Raw genomic sequence first — 11,433 nt, 5'->3', positions numbered from 1 at the left:
ACGTAATCACGAACAGGAAATGTTTCATATATACGAAGACCTTAACATGGGGCAATCACTTTTGAGTCATGAAAAAGAAGCATATGTCACTACATTAAACAATGATAACTCAAGTTCTAGGAAATATATTTGGTTTATATTGACTTGAAAACGGGATGTTTTAGTACAACAGGATTATATATCTCGTTAAACAGACAATGCGAGCACCAGGAACAATAAAAAAAGACGTAGGCCCTGGGCAAATTATGTTTCATAAAGTTGTAATGTAACATAACATGATTATAATATAATATAACATTATAATGAATAATATTTTCTTCTTTCCCACTACGTTTCTCTTCCTTTCTCTCTTTTTTCTCCTTTTCCCCCTTCCCCGTTTTTTTTGTCAGCCGATGGGGGGATGTGCCCCCCATGCCCCCCGTAGTTACGCCACTGTATGTCACCCCTCCAATATTATTATCTTTTTTTTTACCTCATGATGGTTTAATGGTTTTATTAGAGATTACATTCAAAAATTTTTGACATTCCATCTTAATCCCTTCCCGAAGACCCCAACATTGATGAATTGGAAGAAACAGGGGTTTCTCTTTAATGTTATAATAAGGACATAAGTATTTCGTTTGGAAATGGTGAAATGGCTCTTTATTTGCATTTTATGATTCAATAATATTGTTTTATTTGTTAAGCGGTATGTTAGGAAGAATTTTCACCAATAAAACAATTATCTCTTGTGATTTTTTTTCCATTTCTTTCGTAAAAAGTGTGGGGGGGAATGTTTGTACAGGCCATCCCCCCCTCCTCGAAAAGTGGGGGGATATATCCCCCCATCCCCCCGGGATTTACGCCAGTGCCCCCCCCCCAACTTTCAAAACCGTCCCGTGGCCTTTGTCGATTATGCAGATCCTGAGCGAATATTTTCTCAAAAATATATTAATGGGATACGAAAAGGGAATCTCTTTTCCTCTTCCCCTGCCTAAAATCATTAAACTTGGTAACATAATTTATTTATTTTTTGAAAAACTAGAAATATATCTGTATAGGGTGTGGTTCCAGTGATTAAACTCTTTCACTTGTCGTACCATGTATTGTTTAATACCTGTCAAGGACTTGAATGAATACAGTACTCCTTTTTCGTATTCCGCGAAACTTCTCTTGCTTGTCAAAATTAAAATCCAAAAACTAAGGTGTGTTGCCAGTAATTTCACTTATTCACTTATCATCAACATTTTCATATTTCGCGACCTTTCATGAACCTGAATGAGTGCACTACTCCTTCCCTTTCAATTGTTTAGGAGGCTGCACCCTACAAGTTCCGCTTTCTTAGCAGCCTCCTCCATACTCAACCTGTATGATAATTATTGTACATAGAGATTTGCTGCTTTGTTTTCCTGCTTTAAATTGTATATCAAAAAGTACAAACAAAATTTTAATTTTGGAATGGAAAATAAACGAAATTAAATGAAATTAGATAATAATGCTAACATTTTTAATGGCGCTTTATACGGGTGTTTCAAAGCGTACAGGTGGGCTGACTAATGTAAAAAACAATGAATCACTTAATAAAAAAAAACTCCGCTAGTGTTGAAAAAGGTTAGTTTTGAGGGAGAGGGAGCATTTTGAATATGAGTTGGGAGCTTGTTTCACAGAGCAGGGGCATTAACAGAAAGGCACGATCACCGTATCTGGTGAAATTCATTCACACTTTTGTTCCGTACTTTACCTTTTAACTTATCATCAAAATGTTCATCTTTTGCAAACACCCTACAAGAAAATGCTCCTCATCTTCTTTTTATTTCGTTTGATGGAAAAGCAGCTTTGCCATCGGCATTTTATCCTTGACAGTTTTTTTTATATCATGTTTGTTTCCTGTCTGTGGTATTTATAAGAAAATAATCAGTTTAAACCTTGTCTTGTTATTCTAAACAACGAGAATTATTAAGATGAATATCTCATCCTTCAATTATATGACAACTGCAAATACATGATCAAATCCCGAGGCAGATTTAATTCCTGATTATGTTATTGTCATGACTGTCATATTCGTTTTAAGGCACGTTTATAAAAAAATAAAATAAAATGAAGAGGCGAGGCAGGTGCATACCTAGCGTATTTTGTTATAATAGGGAGGGGGCACTATGACTTATATGGAGTCTGACATATAGTCCCACATCAATGGCATCCACTTTTTACGTTGAACTGAGTTTTCAACGACAGTGCCATCCACTTTTCATTCTCTCTTCTTTTTTATTCTCTTTTCCCTTCTTTTTTTTCTCGACTTTTCATAACTTGAAATATAAAAGGTGCGGTATCTCCCTGCCGCCCCTCCCCTACAGCACCGCCCGCCTGCCCCTATGCAGGGGTGTTGCCTAGCAACGCGTAGAACGTAAGCACTTGTTGGAATGAAGATGGCAAAAGAATATAAAATAGATTTAACTGTTTTCCTGCATTACAAAGAGTTATGATTGATCTGATCAACCTCAAGTATATAGAAATCGATCAACGTCATAATTTTCTCCTTAGTAAATAAAGATAATCACACTGAATCCTAAAGAGAACAATGAATGTATGAATATACATATCTAGAAATTATTTTGAACAAACCATGCATTTTAGATGTTGATGTTGCTGGCCCTCCATAGTTGCAGTTGATTGGATCAATCGTAAGTCTTTGTATAGGACTGGCCCTGCTTAATAACAATATACACTGTAAAAAAATATTGGGTAAAATCTAAACAAGCACGAGGGTAATTATGTGTCCAACCAATTTGGGGCAGTATTTTACCCAATGCAGGAAGCACATTGTCCGGTAAGGTTGAAAAATAAGCAGCAATTACTTTAGAATGGGCAACATTTTCATCACACTGAATAAATAAAAAATGCCCAAAAGAAATGCCTAATGTTGGATGAACACATAATTACTATCATGAGCCATTTTTACCCATTATTTTTTAGAGTGTATGAAATGCAAAAGATCTAATAATTTGGAGTAAACGCCCTTTTTTTCGAGTTTTTATAAAATGACAATGAAACCAGACTTTCTTTATTCAAGTCAGTAGTCATTCAATGTCCTGGGGAAAATGATAGTATTCTTAATGACCTTTATAAGCCAACGTTTTAAAAGTATATATATTTTAAAAATCATTCAACCATTTTAGCCTCCTGTTTCTTATAAGTCGGAAAAATATTAAGAAATAATGTAAACCCCTCAAAAAAGTTCTGCAACTCAAGTTTAAGTGGTAATAAATTTCTTAGTGTGCCATCATCATAAAAATGGTATCATTGGAAAGTATGAATATTCCTCTTAACAATCATGTGTCATTTGTAATGCTAATGTTATCATGGTATGCGCAGAAGTGATAAATATGCAGCAATGTCAAACATGAAATGTTGCAAAATTCGTTCTTTCCAATAGCGAATTTCGAGGATGTCTACCGAGTTTGAATGATGTTGATGCATTGCCTGAAAATCCACACATTGTGTTTTCTCATTATTTTTTAGGCGCAATGGATTGAATGTGTTTGGAATAATGTTGAACCTTGTCATTTCAAAAAGTTTTGGGTTGTTGAATTAAACAAAAAAGAAAGATGAGATGTTAGTTTTATTGTTACTGAATTTTTATGAAAGCTTCCACTCCAAGCAACACATTCACCGTTACCCGCCTGAATGGTCAAACTTCTATGGAGACTCTGGTTTTAGAAAACTATGCATTTTGCAACATTCCACTTCTGACTTTTCCCTATATTCAGGGTAACTGCACATTCCAAGATTTCATAATCACAGCAGATGGCACATCATTGTAAAGAGGAATTATCAAGCTTTTTAATGATACCAGTTTAATCTTTTATACCTCAGTAACAAAAAATATATCATCCCTCAAAATTAAGTTGCAGAAATTTATTGAGGGTTTATGTTCTGTCCAGGGGCCCGTTGCATAAAACTTTTTACCTGAGAAAACCGGTTCTTTTTACCGGAGTTTTTGCCCTGTGTTAAAGTCAAAGGCAGAAATCAGACTAACCTTAGTTTTCAGTTTTTACCAGAGTTTTCTCAGGTAAAAGTTTTATGCAACAGGCCCCAGGGGGTCGTTTCATAAAGCTGTTCGTAAGTTAAGAGCGACTTTAAGAACGACTGGTGATCCTTTCTAACGCGCTTATAACTATCGCCAATGAATATATCATTTACCACAAGAAAGGATCACCAGTCGTTCTTAAAGTCGCTCTTAAATTACGAACAGCTTTACGAAATACCCACCAGGTTTTTTTCAACGTGAAAAAAAATATGTTTTAACAATTAGAGATGATAGTTACGGGGTAGATTAGCATTTTGAATAACCATCCAGTGCCCAAAAGCGATATTCCTACATAACTTTTAGTTCATTATGTAATTTATTTCTATTTTCAATAAAATCTTGAATATATTAGATAATAACGCATTGATTACAATATAGATACATTACAACAGTCGTATTCGTTCATCCATCTATCTATCCATCCATTATCCATCGATCCGTCCATCCATTCATTCATTTTGTATTCATTCCATCATCCATTCACCTATCTATCGATTCATTTATTCATCCATTTATTAATTTTTTTCGTTTATTTCATCATTAAGTCCTCCATTCATCCATCCATCCATTAATTCATCCACTCAGTCAGTTTGTCATTCATTTATTCATTTCTTACAATAATTAATACTATAATGACCATTAACGCCTGAAACTACGAAATGAAGTGATCACAATACTGAACCAGATTCAATTTTTCTTCGCCTGTCGATTACTGAATTGATTCCCATTATGGATTTTAGAGGGACCCCCCCCCCCCCCCCCGGTTCCAGACTGATAGTAGGAAATGGGTTAGTTTATAGATACATGTAGAATCTTATATTCCTCTCTTTTTTAAATCTTAAGTATTATATGTTGTAATCTGATTTTAACTAAAACCTATTCCCGACGCATGATATAAACGTACGATGTTTCTTCGTAGTCGTTGCCATTTTGTAGAAAGCCGGAGCAAGGTCATTGATTGGCAAGAATTAAATCTGATAATGGATATTGCTCTCGACCGCCCTACATCTATCTTAATAAGATAATCAGCATGTAAGACAAATCGCGTAATCCCTTTTCTGATGATATCAGTATTGTAGTTCTGATTACAGAGAATTTTATTTATAAGTAAGAAGAAAAATAATATAAACGAACAAACAAATGAAGTAATCAAGCTATCTATCAGTGATTAGTGAGAAAAAAATAAAAAGCTGGATTTTGCACTGAGAACAAAACAACATGTGAATAGTAACGATAGGGACATGCAAAAATCATTTTTTTCGATTACATCTATCATCAGTTTACAAAACGATGTGCTCTACTACAACCGACATTTTCTTTCTATCCTCGTGACTCGAGGATGAAATTTCTGACGGTTTCGGAGGTGTTTTGTGTGTGTGGGGGGGGGGGGGGTGGTGGGGAGTTGTATGCAAATTTCTATTGAAGGCGTAACATCCACACCCGAGTAAGAAACAGGACACCCACTTCCCTTTCAGTCCTTTAACGATACATAAAACCATATACCTCAAGTGGAAGAGAGAGGGGAGAGAGGGGGGCTTGCAAATTTATATTGAAGGGGTGACATCTATAAGAGTACGAAACAGGACACCCACTTTCCTTTCAGTCATTTTACGATACATAATACTATATACTTCAGAGGGAGATAAGGAAGAGAGAGAGAGAGAGAAAGATAGACAGTGGTGGCGCCAGGGTATTTTGATGTGGGAAAGTCAACGTGACCTAAAACTTACGTCATATTTTTATTATTTGAATAATACGGCTAAACTAGTAATATACATGTATTTACACAACCCATACCTTTCTTTACGACACTTTCCCCCTCTTCTTTTTTTTCCAATCCCTTTCTTTTTTTTCTTTCTTTCTTGTCACTACGTGAAAAAAAATTGGGGAGGTCACCCCACCTGCCCCCCCCCCCCCTCTCCATGCGGCGCCCATGAAAAGAGATATCTGTAATTCACTCGGGTAGCTACACCCAAGTGAGATAGCGAGGTCTCACAAGGTTAACATTCTAGCTCGGTGCAACATTATGTATTTTTTTAAGAAGACGCCATTTCGTTGGAAATTTGCGGGAAAGGGGAACCGGATGTAGGGACTAAACCAAACCAACGCTGATCAAGCGTAATACATTCAACTAAGAATACTACCCGAATTCATTTTACATTCATTTTGTTCATGCTAAGTTATTTTAACATTTCTTTAATATTATGCATACTAAATTTTGTATATACAAATTTACAATAAGCACTAAAAATATATTTATTTAAATATATAATCAGTGAATAATTGAATGCTAGTTTGCCACTAAGAGGGATTTGATCGAACCTAGGTAGGAGCAACACTGTCGTTCTAGATAATTATTGTCAAAATTACTTATAATAAAAAGCAGGAAACGTAGAATAACACCCCCACACACCCACACACAAACAAGAAAAAATACTACTACTCTGTCTCTATAACCTATAATCATGAAAATGTGTCCCTTTCAGAATGCGACATGTGTTTATATGGAAGTATTTTCACGAATTTAGTCATATCATGACCAAAAATGACCAGGAAACCCCTGAGAAAAAAAATATATAGTAAATGGCATTATACTAATAAATAGGTTCTTGATAAAATGTTTTGGAATTTTTTTGTTCATAAATTATGGCGCAATAAAAAATTATTCAATTGAGACAGAGGAACAAATGGATTATTGGATGAAATAAAGATCAGAATCAGATAGAAATGCAGAAATGACTTTACAATTCAATGCTTGTAAAAGGCATATTTTCTGATTTGCCAAGCATAGATGGAAATGTCATTTGAAAAGGTCTGGAGTTTTTGCGAGATGAAAAGAATCTTGCTGTCTCGGAATTATGCGGTTTTTCGGGATTTGACGATTTTGATATTCATGACTTTTTAATCTCTCGTTGATTTATCGTCAAACTTTCACAAAAGTTCACATAATAATATGCCAAGTATATTTCAGCGCCTTGAGCACATAATCAATGTGGATTTGGCGCTTTATAAATACTCTATATTATTATTATTAAAAGTGGGATGTCTTTGCTTTTGGTAAATTCTCATTAATTTTAAAGGCAATCTCAAACATAAGACGAATCAGTGGCGGATCCAGATAGGGGGAACATCCGCCCCCCCCCCCTTCCCCTTGAGAGGCACCAAAATATCTTTAGGGAATATGTCATTCATACGCAAGCGAGGGCCTTTTTGGTGTTTTTTATTTTTCTCATTGTTTTATTTTTTTTACTTGTCAATTTTTTCCTTCAACAAAATAACCCGTTTGGTAATTAAAACCCTTTTTGGCTTGCCAAAGTTCAAAGTCCGCCTGTATAAAATGCCCCCCCCCCTTAGAAAATCCTGGATCTGCCCCTGAGACGAGCACTACATATGGATTTTCGTCAAATTTAGCCTCATTCATAATAAATAGTTAAATGCAAGGAGCTTTTGAAATAAGCTGAATGTATCAAAATCCCCCATCTTTCCGTCAAGATGAAACATGCAAAGAAGCTTGCTATGTTTTGAGCCACAGCAATTTGTGTGATCTCTCACTTACTGTGTGTTATAAATAAATAATTAATCTTTAACATATTCTGAGATAACTATCATTGATACAGAGAATAAATTAACATGTAATATTATTCACACAGAGAAGCTAAAATGATTCTGATAGAAAAGTACTTGTTTTGCTAGTCGGTATCATAATTTGTGTGGTGTGAATGTATTGAGCATGTTGAGTATTAGTGAATTAGTGTGTTATCATTCAAATGGACCTCTTATTACACTATAAATTCCGAGGATTTAAAATACATCCACATCGGATGTGAATAGTGACCAGCCGAATTTTGAATCTGTTTTAAATCTTCAAATAATTCAAATCATTTAGATATATATTTAAACCAACAATTTTGGTCACTATTCACAGCAGATCTGGATTTATTTTAAATTTTTTGAATTTAGAGTATACAAGACGACATTATGCTAGCCAGATATGAGTAGTTCAAGATTTGAGGTGGCGTTGATGACCCGAATTCTCGAAGGTGGGCTAATTTGGCCCATTATAGGCTAAAGTTGGCCCATGCAGGCTAACTTTAGCCCATGGGCTAACTAGCCTACGCTTTGTGAAATGCCCGGTGAGCTAAATTAACCCATGGGGGATAGTTAGCCCATGGGCCAATTTAGCTCGGGCTAAGTTAGCCTGCCTTTGAGAACTCGGGTTAACAAGGTTGCTGGTTCGTTTCTGCTTGCAATTAGTTGGTCATTAGTTCGGCAAATGACACTACGTAATCAATGTTTCGTGTAGTGGTATCCAATGAACATTTGGGTACACATTGCCAACATTTTCGTAAGATATTCTTTTCCGAAGTATCACATACCGTTGCGACGCGTCGCTGTGCTATCTTTGTTTTGCGAATATGGTCTGAAGATAAATGTACAATAGTTTTTTGTTTTTTCTTGCAAGTCTCTCTGTGTGTCGGAATTATCAGCGTGAAATATCTGAGGAGCGTGAGGGTGGGGATGATGCCCCCAGACCTTTTAGATTTAAGGGAGTGGGTTATTGAAGGTGGGAACAATAAGGGGACGTTTTGGTTACAAAGACCTGAATCGAATCCTTTTTGCGTTTGATATATAGTTCCATTATGTACTAGTAATTAATGGTGACAGTCTTCTAGACTCTGTATGTGGACAACTGTAAGTCGAATAATAATCGCTTAACTTAAGTCTAAACATTTTTAGACAAGAGTATGTCAAACACGTTTTATTCACTTCTTCGAGATGAATCTTTCCTCATTCGAACAAATATCTGCGGCCCCTAGAAATTCGACCTAAGCGGGCTCACCTATTAAACAAAGAAAAAAAATTGGAACAAAAATGTGTCATTTGATTCTATATTTTAAAATACTTTTACAATTTTTAACCCTCCGCCAGCTTTTTTTGCCTTGAACTGTAAGAATTTTTTTTCCTATTTTGTAATCAATTTTTGTCATTCTTGAATATACACGATCACTTCTTGGTCTTATTCGAATTATGGCAAGGGCTTTCAGATAATCATGATAATGGTTTATCTAAGCTGTCAGGTCTTTGCGATTCCTCGGAGAAACTCCTTGGGATAATTTGATGGTTCTAGCGAGGAAACTTACAAGTCTACCTTCCTGATATTGAATTCATGTATATTTGAATCTAGGCAACATCGCTTCCGCTTATTCCCAATTTCCTTGAAAGTTTGATAAAGGTTTGACGGTTGTGATAAAGAAAAAAAATCAAGCACATGTCCACCCTGACAATAAGCAGAAAAACTTATGATAATTTCTTTTGTGAAGATTAAAGTAAATGAAAATCAAACAAAAAAGGAAGTTTGATAATTTTTAAACATTTTCATTTGGTGACGTCATATGCGAGTATAGCGGCCCAAATATCATGGTATTTTAAATTTCATGAATATCACTTAGTGAAATTTTTCATTTGTGTCATTTTTCTTTGGAGGGGGTTGGCATTTTAATGACATGGCAGGCGGAGGCTGCTTGTACATATGACGTAAAAAAAAACCATCACTTCTTTATTTCATATCTGACGGATTATCACCAAAACCTTCAATTCATCCTTTTTTCTGATATTATCAACATGATTAAACAAATTTTACAGCAGGGTGAACATTCCTTTTAATAGGAGAAGCATAGACCTATCGGCCTACCATGCCTACTATATAGATATTATCTCGATGTTATGATCTCCTCGATATAGCGTATAGGCCTATATCTTTTAATCTGAAGCTGCTACAATTCCACCCTGATTTAGATCATCAATAAGCAATTATCATATTATCCATCTTGTATGATTGCGATCATTTTCCACCATCAGACCACAGCAAAATATCATTTCAAGATCATCACATTTTCAAATTATGTTTTTCAATGTCCTTGTTATATTTGTTATTTGTTGATAATGTTGAACTGTATACTTGGACGTTTGTTTTCTTTTGTATCACGAGCTAATGAGGAGAGTCTTATTACAGAAGCTTGATTTCTTTTGATAATACACAGGCATTAGCTGCACTCTAAAAATAATGAGTAAAATGTTACCCAATATTGGGTAGAAAGGGAACATGTATGTTTGCTCGGTATCTTTTACCCAACCAACATGCATGTTCCCATTTTACCCATTACTGGGTAAACCTTTTTTTAGAATGTGATGTTCTTTCCTTTTTTGCGTTTATTTTTTTTTCAATTCTGATATTGCATTTTGGATATTGTATGATGATTATCTTTAGTGTACCGATGTTTACTATTGTTATGAGTGTAATCGTGTTCCTGGAAATGAAACAAAATTTTAAAAAAATAATAAAATCACATGCTAATGCTTTACGGACAGGGAGGATGAGCCGTTTGCAGAGTGTTTGACGATCATTGAAGTTTAGGGTAAATATCATTCACAAAGTGATAGGCTATTAATATTTTTTTCAACAATATACATAAGTTTTCTGGTTAATTTAGCTTTCGTTTTTATATCGAAGTATCCATTAAATCTGTTTAAATCTGGCTTTCAGTGTTGAAACATGGACATTTAAAGCAAAATATATTCCGTTACCCATTAATTTATATGTTTAGTTTTTTTTTAAGTTGTGAAGAGCATCATCCCCAAACGACTTTTACATGGGTTGGATGGCGCCATTATTAGCGTCTTTGGCGCTGTGTTCGTGCCATAATTATCAGCTTATAACGATCAATACATTATCGAACCTTCTCAATGTTTTAAACACTAATTCATCCACGTCGAAATTGAAAAAATGTCTTCGCATTCTTAGTTCGGTCTCTCTCCTCTTTCCTTCTCGTTACGGTTTGGTAGGCCTATCCTCTCCATCATCCCCTCCGTATTCATCCATTTCCCCCTTTACATTCTTTTATTTCCCATATTCCCTATTATTTATTACGGATGCAATAGGCATACACAGTGAAAACGCTGTTTAAGATTTTATACAAAGCTGTTTACTATATAAACCTTACAGTATTTATTTAACCGTTTAAACAATCATGTTTAATTTATTAAAAATTAGATATTGAAAATTGAACTTTGTTGCTTAAGATTTAAACACTTGTTTAAACTGTTTAAACAATTGCTGTAAGGTTCATATAGTAAACAGCATTGTATAATTTCTTTTTGACTGTGTAATCGGACCCCCCCCCCCTCCCTTTTCTCTCTCTATCCCTATACATCTATCTCTGAGCGTGTCGAGTTTAAAAATAACTAACGACAGTAAATTATTCATATCGTTATCTCTATAGAATCTGTCTTCTACAAGAGCGTGCAATAGCCCGGGTAACACGTGTAAGGCGTACATTAAATAGCAGAATATTGGATATCCTTTGCAT

This window comes from Lytechinus pictus, unplaced genomic scaffold, assembly GCF_037042905.1.
Source record: "Lytechinus pictus isolate F3 Inbred unplaced genomic scaffold, Lp3.0 scaffold_20, whole genome shotgun sequence".
In the NCBI taxonomy this organism is placed as follows: domain Eukaryota; kingdom Metazoa; phylum Echinodermata; class Echinoidea; order Temnopleuroida; family Toxopneustidae; genus Lytechinus; species Lytechinus pictus.
Note: the sequence above shows the minus strand (reverse complement) of the source record.